At 36.4% G+C, this 14,467-nt stretch overlaps 1 pseudogene; it reads right to left on the bottom strand.

Moving 5' to 3' along the window:
* Window positions 1–4,800: 4,800 nt before the first annotated feature.
* Window positions 4,801–14,384, bottom strand: LOC110583275 (annotated as a pseudogene).
* Between the last annotated feature and the right edge of the window lie 83 nt (window positions 14,385–14,467).

The following is a 14,467-nucleotide window of genomic DNA, read 5'->3' as shown; positions in this document are numbered from 1 at the left end:
GGCCAGTCTGTGTTAGGTAGGATGAGAAATATGTGGGAGTGCTCATATTTGGGCTATAGCAATTAAAAAAAAAATCAGAGAGAAGGTATTTGAAGGGACATATCAACTAAATTAACCATGTAAAAACTTTTAAAATAACCACACAAAGTCCTGTATATTTATGGTAAAGGAAGAATACTGGAGGGTCAATAAATTAGAAATTGTATTTTGTTGAAGCAAAATCTGACACTTTGCCCCGATTTCAATACTATAAGCACTTCTCATTCCGCAGCTGGAAAAACAATGTTTTATATCTTGAGATAAAGCAAAAATACAGGTGATGGTTCTGGTCCCCAAATAAAAAACCTTGACCCTGTCCCATAAATCCATACTCACCCACCACATCTACCTGAAGATATGTTATGATCTCTGTGGATACAATGATTGTGACAAAGTTGCTGTTTCTTCATTATGAATAGTCTAATGCAAATTTAGCAACCTTAGTAATTCTGTGTGGTTTTTTCTGTTTAAATACTTGCTGTGTGTTCTGATTTGGCCAGCTAGTCCTGAAGTATGATTTCCTTGTACCTTTTGCAAGTTTGCCTACAAACCTAATTCTTACTTTTTCCTTTTCCAATGCTTATATCTCTGTATCTTTTTTTCATAATTTGTAAATTTTTGTGTTTCAAAATAAAATCTTTAGAATCAAGTAATTTTTTTAAAGTTGGTTCTGGTTAGAGATATCCCCCCCAAGGTGCAAAGAAATCCCCAAGTTATTTGACTGCTTGGATTTCTGTGCTTTTAAAATGTTTAACAAAGGGTACATTTATTTTTTATATTAACATGCCAAAAATTAAATATAGTAATAATTATAAACAGGGTTGGGGGAGTGACAATGTTTTTATAAAAACTATGGTGAATGAATATTTTATAAAGTTGTAAGTCCCAAAAAATTAAAGTGCAAAAATATTTCTTAATAGGAAGTTTCTAGAAGGTACTAGGTAGAAGTTTATGGAAGAATCCCTTTGAGAATTTTTCTTTGATTTAAAAAGTATAAAAAAGTAATACAACAAAAGAAATACACTTAACATACATGTGTAACAGTTAACCATTGAAATTGTCCAACACATTAGATTTCTGATAAAATTTTCCTGTTGCTGATTTTCTACTTGTCTTCAAATTTTAGGTCAGAATAGGTTTTGGCCTTTATTTAAAAAAAACCAAAATGTAATATGTAAAAAAAAAAAATAGTTCATTGTGAACATTAATCTTGAATTTTCAGTACTTCATTGGGCAACTCTGAATTTTACATGAAGCTTATTAAGATAGGAATTAACCAAAGTTACAAAATAAACTGTTAATAATATTTGTGGTCGTTTGAGGAGCTACAATTACAGCTCTGGTTCTTTTTCTCTCACTCCTCAATTTACTTTGGAACTGGCCGTAAATAGATTATTTTTATAAGGACTCCAATCACCTTTGTGTATGTGTGGGAGGGGGTGGTAAGAGGCTGAATCAATGAGACCCCTCTGTCCTTGCATGTTCTGTTGAAATATGTTTTTGTTTTGAACACTCATTTCGTAAGTATTAGCAGTCCCCAACTTAAAAACATTGTGTTCCACCAAATATTTGTACATTAGCTCTTTGGAACTTTCAGAGTGCCTCTCTCCATAGAAACAAAGTTGTAAATGCTGCTGTGGGTTGTAGTCTACACTACAAAGATCTAAGACTCTAGGGAAGGAAGAATGAAATGTTGGAAAAACACGGTTGCAATGCTAGTAATCAAAGTAGCATTAAATTAGAAAGTGTTTTATTTATCTTGAATGTTGGAGCCTGAGGACAAACATTTATTTGAAAGAAAAGGAGATAGAATGATTATTTCAGAAAGATTCTAAACCTACTTTCAAGGTCGGAAAGGTTTATGGAAGTTCTTAGGTATAGTTTTCCTTCATCACGTTAAGTTTTCTTCTGGTTTCAAGTGTATCACCAGAATTACTTTTATGATGTTTTTGTTTTGTTTTGTTTTGACTTGATTAACAAAAGGACTGAAAGAGATAAGTACAGGGAGAGATTTTTCTGAGTTAAGTGGGCAAAAGTTTGAATGAGAGAGTGATTTATTACAGAGGACATGTATGTCCTTGGCTGTGTAACCATGGGTGATAATTTATCTATCTTCTACATCTCTCATTCTTCATCAGTAACATTGCTATGGCTCTTAGATTAAATGATATAACTAATGTGTTTGGCACAATAGGCATTTGAGAAATTTAATTCAATTTTTCTCCTTCCCTATAAAAGGAATTAATGTCTGGGGTAGTCAAAGAACAGTGTCTAGAGGATTCTTAAAAGGAAGAACCAGAAAAATGTAGTAAGCAAGAAGTTTAGGATTATGTGGTTCTTCACATGGTTGTCACTTTTCAACTTCTGTCCTCCATTTAAGTAATATCCATTAGAGGTGTTGGGGGAACAGCCTCAGGTTTGGTAGGCAGCGGATCCTATGAGTGTCTCCACTCTTTATATAAATAGGACCAAAAATTTGCCAACCAACCAACTTTATAGTTCTTTAAGCCTTTAGAAAATGTTTATGATGGCAAAGTCTCAAAGTGAGGAGAATGATATTACTGCTCAGTGCTTGAAGAATAAGGAAACCAAGGATTCGGGGCAAAAAGGCTAGGCAAGCCATGTCAACAATGACCTTTAGGAGCTCTTGTATCTGAAATGTTTGAAATTTATGACTTGAGGCAAGTATATTATTTCAACTGAGTGAAATGAAAGGAAAAAGTTTCTTTCTATGACCAGAGAAAAATATAAAATATTTCCTTAGTTTTTAGTTCATTAGATACATTTAAAAAAAATCACTTTTTCTTAAAAAAATGTTTCCCTCTTCATACTTCATTCTCTGTCCCATAAAAGATCATACACTTTTCCAGAAAAACCAAATAAACTCAGAAGAGTTATAAGACATTATTCTGCCCAACTGAAAATTTTTTCATGAAATAAAATGAAATGAAACCACATGTGCCCGTGCCGGTTTTGGAGGAATGATCTACAACCATGACACGACAGCATTTGGCTTCCCAATTTCATTGCAAAATAATTGTGCTGTTTGCACTACATATTCAGACTTTCATATTGTCCTTCAAGGTAGAACTTTGTCTTAGCCCTGGGTTTCTATAAATGGATAGGAATTCACCTATGGTTCTTTGTCCACTGAACTTATTTTTCAAGTTCACTTGGAGAATTCTTCTGCAATATATAGCTTCATTATGGGCTAAGGTAAAAGCAGATCTGTGTTGCAGATTGTACCTGAACAAATTGCATCTACTGAATGTGTAATTGGTAGTCTATTTATTTAGTACAATTAATACTGGTCTTGGCTGTGGGAATGAGAGGGACATGTTGAAATTAACATAGGAAAAGTGAAGGGAAGAATTCCAAACCTGTGACCCATATATCTGCTAGACTTAATAGTCTGGAACTGGCAGATCGAGTTTCTACAAATTACTACGCTTAAAATGTGTTGAGTTTGAGATACTTAAACTGGCTCTTAGATTATAAATAGTTTTTGAACATCCACTGAGATTGTTAGGTTTTCCAGTTTCTCCCAAATATTAAATGGGTATTATGTCTTCCACTATTATGATACTATCATAGATTGAACAGTAATGAACAAGAAATGAAATATCAGGTGCCTAAACTTTTTAAACATTTTATATTCTTTATTTTCCCCAGTTTCAACAAATAGCAATTTATAGGTAATCTGTTTCACTCACAACCTCATCCAGTGCCTTCCCCAACCCCACTTCTAATATTTCAAACTATAGTTGACCATTTCACTCATATTTCTTAAAAACTTAACCATTATCATCAAACCAAAGATTAACTCCTTAAAATAAAAAATCCAGTTGGTTCATTTTAAACCAAGATCTTTCGATATATTCCATGTGGTTGCTCTTTTTCTTAATTTCTTTAAGTCTTTAAACATAGTTTACTTAGAAGGCAGAGCCTGCACTTTTTTGATGGATTGAATGTGTAGTGTGTAAGAGAAATCAAGGTTGAATGTTGTATTTTGCCTGAGAAATCAGAAGGTTGGAGTTTCTATCAAGTGAGATGGGGAAAACTGCAGGAAGTGGGGGTGAGGAGAGGGGAACCCTGATAAGTTACTCTAGCATGGTAACATATTTAGAATGTGACCCATGGAATTAGGAGACTATGGAAAGGTTATCAGTTTCTAAAAATATCAAGGACTAGCATACGGGAATAAATAGCTGAGGTCGGGTAGAGAGTAAGATTGAGAGGATCCTGAACACAAATTAAACTTACTAAGGCTTATCACTTTGTTCCTCTCCTTAGCTCCCTTTTCACAAAAAGTTACTGGTATCCAGACAAGTGACTCAAACACACTGACCTCACAAATATTCAAATCCATGACTCTGCAAAGTTAGACACCTTTAGGACCGCCCCCAAAAGTTCCTCATCCAATGGTGATCAGCCACATGGTGTGGCCTATTACTGGTACCATATTCCTCTTGCTGAAATACCCTTAATAATTCCTTCAAAAAACTAAATTCAAACCACTTCTCTCATGAAGTTTTACTAGAAAAGACTCCTGTTCTCTTCTTTCTGTTACTGTTCTTGGCACACTACAATTTACTTCTGAATGGTTTAGTTGCCAAATAGTTGGAAAGAATATTGGTTTAAGAAAAAGCCCCAAATCAATACAGCTGTTATTGCATCTTTAAAATATCACAAATAAGTCTGAAAAATCATCCGGCATCTTGCTGTTTCCATAGCTGGATAACTTAGATCTTACTCCTCAGCCTACTGAACTGTTCCTTTTTCAGAAACAAAGACACCATCCCCAAAATTTCTGATATCCTTGTTTTTAACTGTTGTGGCTAGCTGAATCAAAGCAGCTGAGTTTGATACAAGTTCAATGTCATTCCCTTCAAGCATTAAACTCATCTTTCTGGGCTTGAGATACTGAACAAGCAACACCTGGCTTCATCCGAACCCTGTGGATGTATTTTTCACCCAAGAAATCTTGGATTTCAACAAGAGAACCATTCTCCTGAGTAACAACATTGATGGGGAAGTGAGCACACACAAACCTCATCTTGTAACGGGAGCCCAGTGTAACACCCTTGGCCATGTTCTGTATATGACTACAGATAGTGTGAACAGTAGCCAGTTCTTTTCTATTTCCCACCATTTGTCAACTTGGAGCCTCTTCTTTATCTTTCCAAGGAGACTGAGTTCTACATTGATGTGACTGGAGTCCCTTTGCAGAGTTCCTCCAGGGCCCTTCACGATAACAGTGCATCTCTTCAGAGTGATGTCAACATTTTCTGGAATGTCAACAGTCTAATTGCTGAGAATGGTCTTTATTCTCGTAGTAGATGCGACAAAGAGAGCCCATTTTATAGTCTCAATATTAAAATCCACATATATCTCTGGGGTGCCTGGGTGGCTCAGTTGGTTAAGCAGCTGCCTTCGGCTCAGGTCATGATCCCAGGGTCCTGGGATCAAACCCCGCATCGGGCTCCCTGCTCATCGGAGAGCCTGCTTCTCCCTCTCCCTCTGCCTGCCACTCTGCCCACTTGTGCTCTCTCTCTATCTCTCTGTCAAATAAATAAATAAAATCTTTTTAAAAAAATAAATAAAATCCACATATATCTCTATCAAGAATTTAATTTCAATATTCTTAAAAGTAAGTAGCCATTATAAGGAATTTAGTTTACTTAAGTAATCCTAGAGCTAATTTCATTTATTTCATAGGTGTTCATAAGGTAGAATAAATTACTGTAAGAATAAAGTTAGGAAATGTAAATTTGTAAAACTTTTTCAATTAACTAATAGGCTATATATAATGTTCCACTAAGTACATTAAAAAAATTTTTTTTAAGATTTTATTTATTTATTTGACAGAGAGAGACAGCGAGAGAGGGAACACAAGCAGGGGGAGTGGGAGAGGGAGAAGCAGGCCCCCCCGCAGAGCAAGGAGCCTGATGTGGGGCTCGATCCCAGCACCCTGGGATCACGACCTGAGTCGAAGGCAGATGCTTAACGACTGAGCCACCCAGACGCCCCCCCATTAAGCACATTTTATTAAGTGTATATAGCATCATAATTTCCCTCTCCTTGAAAAAAGTGTTTTAAATTCACATACACGGCTGGTGGAATGAAAATGGTGCAGCTGCTTTGGAAAATAGTCTGGCAGTTTTTTAAAAGGGTAAATATAGAGTTACCAAATGAACCAGCAATTCCAGTGCTAAGTATATACCCAAGAGAAGTGAAAATATCTGTGTGCATAAAAATCTGTCCATGACTGTTCATATAACACTATTCATAATACATAGCATTATTTATAATAGCCAAGGGTAGAAACAAAATAAATGTCCATCAACTGATAAAATATGGTATATCCATACAATGAAATATGATTTAGCAATAAAAAGGAATGAAGTACTGACACAAACTGCAACATGGAAGAACCTTGAAAACTTTATGCTAAGTTAAAGACTGCAGACTGCATATGCTATGGTTCCATTTATAGAAATGTCTAGAATAGGTAATCTATAGGGACAGAAAGTAAATTAGTGATTGTCTTGAGCTAGGGTGCTGGGGGAGTGGAAGGTCACAACTAAAGGGTACAAGATTTCTTTTGGGGGATGATAAAAATGTTCTAAAATTAATTGTCATGACAGTTGCATGGCTCTGTAAATATGTTAAAAAATATTGAATTATACACTCTGGGTGATTTTTATGGTATGTGAATTATATTTGAATAAAGCTATTACAAAGAGAATGTTTTCCTCAGAACTAGTTTACAAAAAATCTTTCTCAAGAACCATGGAATGTCTTAAAGCAATAAATAAATAAATAAATAAAGCTGACATCATACTAAATTGTATTATTAAATATTTAAGCTTGAAAAGTAGGAAGTAGAGAGTATAAAGTCAAGAAACATTTTCAAGATGACAGAGGAAAACACTAGAATTTCTCAGCTTGAGAAATACATACTTTTATTGAGAAGTCAAACCAAGGGAATGTTTTTAAGTTATGAATCACTTCTATACTCCACACTCTTTCCTATTAAGTAAAACATAGACAAGTAATAGCATTCATATTTTTTGATGTGTGGAAAGTTACTATTAAGTTAACTGCACCTCACAGCACTATAGTGAACAAAATGTTTCCAGGAGAAATTAACTTGCTCAGAGTAGGCAGCTTAAACTAAGCAAAATGATGCAGGGGCAGCAGAGTTAGATTAAAAATCAGAAGATCTATTTTTAAAACTAGCTCTCATTTCTGTGGATTAAACATTGAGCCTCAATTTCTTCTGTAAAATCATGCGGACTCCTAATTGAAAGGGCTGTTGTGAAGATCACATTATATGTTGTATGCATATCAGAAAATGCTCTACAAGTATAAGGTATTATAACAACTATTAATAATCAATAATATTAATTATTATGTCATATTAGTTAAATATTTGTTATTAATTCAATATTACATTATATTAATTAAATTCAATAAAATATGTGTATTAAAATAATATTAATTATTAATATAATAGTATTTTATTAATATTAGTTAATTATTATTAAGTACTTGAAGAACCTAGTATCAGAATTCTAATACAATAATCACTGGGAAGACCAGAGAGATAGAATTTGTATCTATCTATTCTATCTACCTACCTGTCATCACCAATATCTTTAAATGAAAAATATTTTGAAGAATTGACTATTCTATTTTGTAAAGAAATTATGGATATTTAATAGGACATATTATCAAATTCATAGCAGAATCTATATATGACTATTCTATGTTCAGTTAATCCTACCAAAATAAAAACCATTATCCTGCATGCCTTCAAGAAATAATAAAAACCAGAACATCCTGAGAAATTTTCTATTTTTCTCCTTTCTTATAGTATTCATACTCCCATTAAACTTACATTTTTTCCTCTTTAATTGATTTTGTCTTTTGTATTTCTACAATTTTATATTCTTATCACAAATATAATACATATTTACTATAGAAAATTTAGGAGATATGGACCAACAAAAAGAAGAAAACTGAAAATTCTTGCAACGACAGTGTGTACATTTTGCATAAGGCGGCAGAGTTATGCTCTCTTTCAGGATGTTCAAATACACATTTTTTTTTTTTCTGGTTTGCCTCCCTTCTCCTCTGTCCTGCCTTTAAAAACTTTATTTGTGGTGAGTGATATATCTCTTTCCCACTTGACCTTGAAGGCAGATGTGTAATGCTTTTGTTAAAGCCCTAAATTTTCTCATTTAAAAACATGGAAACAAATGGGAAATGGAAGAGGTTTTATCACTGATTCTCTCTTTCTGGTCACTACAGTTTTCTGTTTATGCTGACCACCTATTTCTTTACTTTTTCTTGATGCCAAATCATCAAAATGCGGTAACTTTTAATTTAGTACAGAGATGTGTTTTTGTAAAAATCTGGGGAAAAAAAACGAAGGAAAAAAAGAAACCAATTCTTCCCTCCTCATAGACAATCATATTTAGTATATTTTATATCTTCCTCATCATTAAAAAACATACACATAAAGGCAAAAAATTTTTAAACACATAAATGTAAAATAGCTAAACATTCAGGTGCAATTTCTTTTTCAAGCTACAGAAATTTGGCATGTGGAAGGGATTATCTGAACTAGTCAAAGAGGACTTTTCTCAGCATTGGCTGCCTCTTCTACTCTTCTTCATAGATTCAAATTATCCAAACCCTGTTTGGTTGATTAGAAGATGTAGTTACTTTCCAGTTTTGGTTATGATTTGCTTTCCTCTTTGTTTGGAAGTTTTTAGTTCAATTTAAAACAGGGTTGCTGGCTTTTTTTTTTTTTTTTTTGGCTGTTGTTTTGTTTTGCCTTACCCCTCTCATGCTATCTATGGTTAAAAGAAACTAGCTCATTGGTTCTTTCCACCTCTCAAAGTAGACTTTGTTGTCATTAATTTCCTTCTTCAGTGTTACTGATCTCTCTAAAAAATAAAGATGCAATTCTGGGCACTACTCTGCAACTGCCTTTCAAGACATTTTGGTGACCAATCTTAAGGAAAGACAGAGTCCTTTGTCATTTCCTAAGTGCCTCCCTGTTTTATGCATTACCTGTAGCCAAATAAGGGACTTGGAAATTTGAAATGCAAATGTAAAATTGCAGCAGCTTTCAGATCTAGTTCAGGAGAAACTGAACACAGAAACAATGTGTTGAAATTGGGATACAAAGTAAATGGAACTCATTATTTTTATTTATTCTCATTTCCTTCATTTAGTACAGGAAGAAGTGATGATGTAAAACTGTTTTTGAAATAAATGTGTGTGGGGTGTGTGTGTGTGTGTGTACATGTGCATCTGTGTGTCTGTGTATCTCAAAGATGTTTAGGCCAAAACTTCATTTCTAGCTCCTAAACTTATTACAGCATTCTTTTTTTTTTTTTTTTAAGATTTTATTTATTTGAGAGAGAGAGAGAACAAGTGGGGGGGCAGAGGCAGATGGAGAGGGAGAAGCAGGCTCCCCACTGAACAGGGAGCCCGATGAAGGACTCGATTCTAGGACCCTGAGATCATGGCCTGAGCCGAAGGCAGACACTTAACAAACTGAGCAACCCAGGTGCCCCTACAACATTCTTCTTTAAAAAGATAATTTTTCATTTGCCCTTTGCCCCCCCCACCTGCTTAGATTCTGTGATTCATAATTTCGATAAATATTTTGCCAATATCCTAAACTTTTTGTCCCTCTGTCTTTTTGTCACATTTCTCTGGCAAAAACCTCGATCCCTGAGGAACACAAACATCTACTTTTTCAGTGCCTATGCCCCAGCTGCCAGGCCTTGGTAGAAAAAGTACAGTATGGCAGATTGATTGCACCAGAATCCATATCCAACTTCAAGTGGGCCTCAGGACTGCCCTTCGAGCCTCCCGCATCTATTTGGTTAATTTACTCTCCCACCCAACACAACACTTTCAGACCTTCCCCATTCTCTCCTACTCTCTCTAGCCTGGTAATTCCCAACCAGGGACGATTTTGCCCCCAATCCCAGCCCCTAGCAGACATTTGGCAATGTCTGAAGACAGTTTGGATTGTCACAGCTGGAAGGACAGGGGTGGGGTAGTGCTGCTCAAAATCCAATAATACACAGGAAAGACCTATATAATACAGAACTGTCTGGTCCAAAATGTCAATAATGTGGAGGCTGAAAAACTCAACTCTAGCACCTTCATGCTCAGCAGATGCTATTCTTCCTTTACAGAGAAAATAGCAGGCAACTTTTGAGAACTCCCTTATCTTTTCTATTTCAAACTCAAAATATACATTTCTGCACAGGGTCTCCCCCCTCATTACAATAGAGGGACTATCTCCTCCAGGCTGAGACTAACCCGCCACCTGTGCTTTGGACTTCAAAGCCTCTCACTTTCTCTGTAACATTATACTATTTATTATTTCTCTTGTGTGTATTAGATCTTGCCTTCTATATTCTTCCTTTTTGATTTTAAGCACAAAAGTTTCTTCAACTAAACAGACCCAAAAACCCCCACAAAAAACAAAACCCTCCCCTCCCTTCAGGTACTGCCCTGTCCTACTCTCTCTTTGCAGCCACATTTCTTCAAGTAGTTGTTAATGACACCAGCTGTCTACAATTCCTCACCTCCCACTCATTGCTCAACCTACTCCAGTCTGGCTTCTAGCCTTGTCACACCATGAAAACAAGCTCTACTGAAGGTCACCGATGTCCTCCACATCACAAATTCCTGAGATAATTTTAAATTTTCATTTGACTTCACCTCTTAGTAGCATTCGCCGATGTTTATCATTCCTTGCTTTTTGAAACATTCTTCCCTTGATTTCTGTGACACAACAATCTCTTGGTTTTCAATATCTCTGATCAATTCTTTTGTTTCTTGCTTATTCATCCTCTTCTTGACCTTTAAATGTAGGCATGTCCTTAAGGCTCAGTACTGGAATTTTATATCTTCTTTTTTTTTTTTTAAGATTTTATTTATTTATTTGAGAGAGAGAGAATGAGAGACAGAGAGCATGAGAGGGAGGAGGGTCAGAGGGAGAAGCAGACTCCCCGCCGAGCAGGGAGCCCGATGCGAGGCTCGATCCCAGGACTCCAGGACCATGACCTGAGCCGAAGGCAGTCGCTTAACCAACTGAGCCACCCAGGCACCCCTGGAACTTTATATCTTCTTAATCTTCATTGTCTTCCTAATGCATGTCATTCAGAATCATTGTTTCATTTAACATACATATGCAAGATATTTTTTTTAAAGATTTTATTTATTTATTTGAGAGAGAGAGTACATGAGAGTGCAAGAGTTAGAGAGAGATTGAGAGAGAGAGAGAGAGCACGATCAGGGGTGGAAGGAAGGGCAGAGGGAAAGGGAGAAGCAGGGCCCCTGCTGAGCAGAAAGCCGGATGGGGGGGCTGGATCCCAGGACCCTGAGATCATGACCTGAGCCAAAGGCAGACCCTTAACCGACTGAGCCACTCAGGCGTCCCAATATACAAGATATTTTCAAATTAATACTTCTGGTCCAGGCCTCTCACAGGTTTTAGATCTGTAGACCTAGTTCCCTGCTTCTTTTTCATATGTCTCGAAACATTTCAATCTCAACATATCTCTAATTGACATCTGCCTCTTTTCTTAGACTCTCTTCCTTCCAACATTGCCTTTCCAGTTTTGGTGAGACTCCTCAGTCTTGAGAAGAGGAAATTCTCAACCTCCCACTGCTGAATCTAGAAGAGCCTGGTCCTCATCCTCTCCAATGTCAAGGCAACCAGTTCATAGCACCTGATCAAGGCTTTTCCTACTGCTTCTTTGCCTTTCAATCAGTTACTTGAAACCGATTGTTAACTGATTGTGTAACTAATAAGTAACACCTACATTATGTTACGATTTTTTTTTTTTTTATTCCAAGCTTAGATGGCAATAATGGTATTCTGCTGCAGTGGTTTTGATGTTCTGGCCAGAATATTCCTCCTAAAATATGTTTATGATCCCCTGTGGCTCTGAGACCTCCAGAATGACCTCAGTTCTTGTTGATTTCCCAAGCCTGACTGGTCTGAAAAGTAGGGATTGCTTTTGAAGACAAGGGTACTTACTTGGGAGGGGTCTGAGGGGTGTTTCCCTATGCCCTCATCCAAATCCTTTTGGTACCACTTGTTCACAATCTTATTGTCATGTGAGAACTAGATAGATGGACATTAAACTGTGACAACCCCAAAAGAATTCATGCTGGGAGGGGTGAAAGTCTGATTTTGGCTGAGGTTTTGCCAGAGATGAACTGTTTTTTCAGTCAGAATGGGAATAGTCACTTCCAGAACAGTCACTAGATGTTCCCAGGTTTTAGTTCATACTGTGGCACAAACATTTAGGTATTTGAATTCAATTCTCCTTTTTAAAGATTTCTAACACTATTAACAACACTAACTTCTACCCATAGTCACTGACCTGGTCAAATCCTTCACTGGTGGTGGCAGCAATGTCCCCTCAGGTTTTACCCCTATCGGGTACCAGAGTGCAGGTGACCAAAGATGATAATTTAATTACTTTTTGGTCATTGTATACCATGAACTTCCAAATTATCTTCCTATAACATCAAGGACGCTTTCATGCTTTTCCGTAACACCCTACTTGCTGGTTCTAAATTCTTTGATTTTATAAGATGCTTTTGACTGCAAATAACAGAAAGCATTACTGGTCTCCTTCAGCCAGCAATAAAAGGGCAAGGGAAGGATTTATTAGAAGGATGCATAGAGTTTATGGAATCAACATGTGACTATTATTCCCTCAAATGAGACCGTTACGCTGCTAGACGGAATCAGAATTATTTGCAGACTTGTATTCAGAGTTAGAACACAGAAAGCCCCAGGACACCAATTATAAAAGTGAAATCCAGAAAGAGAAGGCTTAGACATCAAAATATTGGAGGACTTTACCAAATCACATCAGCAGTAATTTGGAGAACACATATAATAATAGAATTTTAGTGTATATGACCAAAGATGGAGGAACAATTTTAGATTAGGCTGAATATAGTTATTGATATGAGTTCATTTTTAGGAAATTCCTAATTCCTGATACTGTGTGATGGAAAGAAGTTGGCCTGGGTAACACTAAACTAGACTTACAAATGAACTTGAGATGTCAGAAATGTCTTAGAATAATGTAGAGAAAATAATTCAAATAGTTGGGAGATTGGAATACTGGGTTTGATTTATCATAGGTGTCCTGTTCACCTGGCCATTAAGTACATTCCTCAAGCAGTCCTAGAAGACATTCCACTTACTAGGGTTTGGAGACATCTGTTGTGATTGAAGCTCTGGCATATTACAAAAGGGGTGTAAGTGGCTGTTCTTCAGAGGCTGTGGGAGAAGGTAAAATAAAAATGGGTTTCCTGATTTCAGTAGGAACAGTGAGTCCCTAAGATGGTAGAAGCCAGACAGGTCACTCACCACTGGAGGAATGATGGGCCTGTTACTATAATGGCAGCAAGGTGTGAAATGGGGGTGACTATAGGAGTCTTTGCCAATTGACTAATCCGTCACAGAATCCTTGGGGTTCAAATAGAAGAACAGTCCCTTAAGATCACATTTTATTTCTCCAGCCAAAAACTACTGGTCTGGCGAAGAGTTCTTTTCCCTATACGCTATACTAGAGTATAATATATATGGCTTATCAATGGTTAATCCTAAAATTTAGCTTTCAGGGTAAAGATATATATATCACAATGAAACTAGAGGAGGAAAAGACATTACCTGGAGTTCATAGACTTATAACTGGATAGAGTAATGAGAGACTTGGGATTATCTTCATTTGGAAAAGAAGTGTGTTTGTGGCATAAGTAACACCTACATTATGTTAGGAGGAACAGTCTTTGGGAAGTGTAATTTTGGGAAGTAGTATATGAGTGAATGTTGGTCTGCCAAAGATGTGGACCATTGTGTACATTTTTTAGTTTATTTCTGACTTCCTAGTATTTTACCACATTCCTATTGGGGCAGTCCTCAGAGAATACAGTCTTGGGAAGGATAAGTGCTCCACCTCCCACTAATAACATTGAAGATGTCAGTTCCTCTCTTTCCCTGCTCTTGGAAGACCAAACTTAGGCATATGACTTAGTGAATTAGACACTGCTACCTTGGAGTGTAAATTTGAAAATGGAGCACATACATGAAAATAGGATGAGGATTCATGTTTGGTTATGGTGGCATGATTCTTACAATGTCAGGGGTATTCTGGCCAGATGATTCTTGTCAAAAGACATTTCTTATTACCACTGATTCCTGGACTTCGGGACCTGGTTTGATTCCTGTCTGGTTTCCGGGTCTTGTGCTCCAGCAGCCTTTGATTTGGTGAGTTCATAACAGCATTTCTTCTCCATTTCTTTGCACTTACATAGTCAGAGTTCACTTATATAACTTTCATATGTTGGTTGTATCTTAATA

The sequence above is a fragment of the Neomonachus schauinslandi genome, chromosome 8, assembly GCF_002201575.2.
Source record: "Neomonachus schauinslandi chromosome 8, ASM220157v2, whole genome shotgun sequence".
Lineage (NCBI taxonomy): Eukaryota > Metazoa > Chordata > Mammalia > Carnivora > Phocidae > Neomonachus > Neomonachus schauinslandi.
The sequence above is the reverse complement of the archived record's forward strand: the minus strand, read 5'-3'. Positions and strand labels throughout refer to the sequence as shown.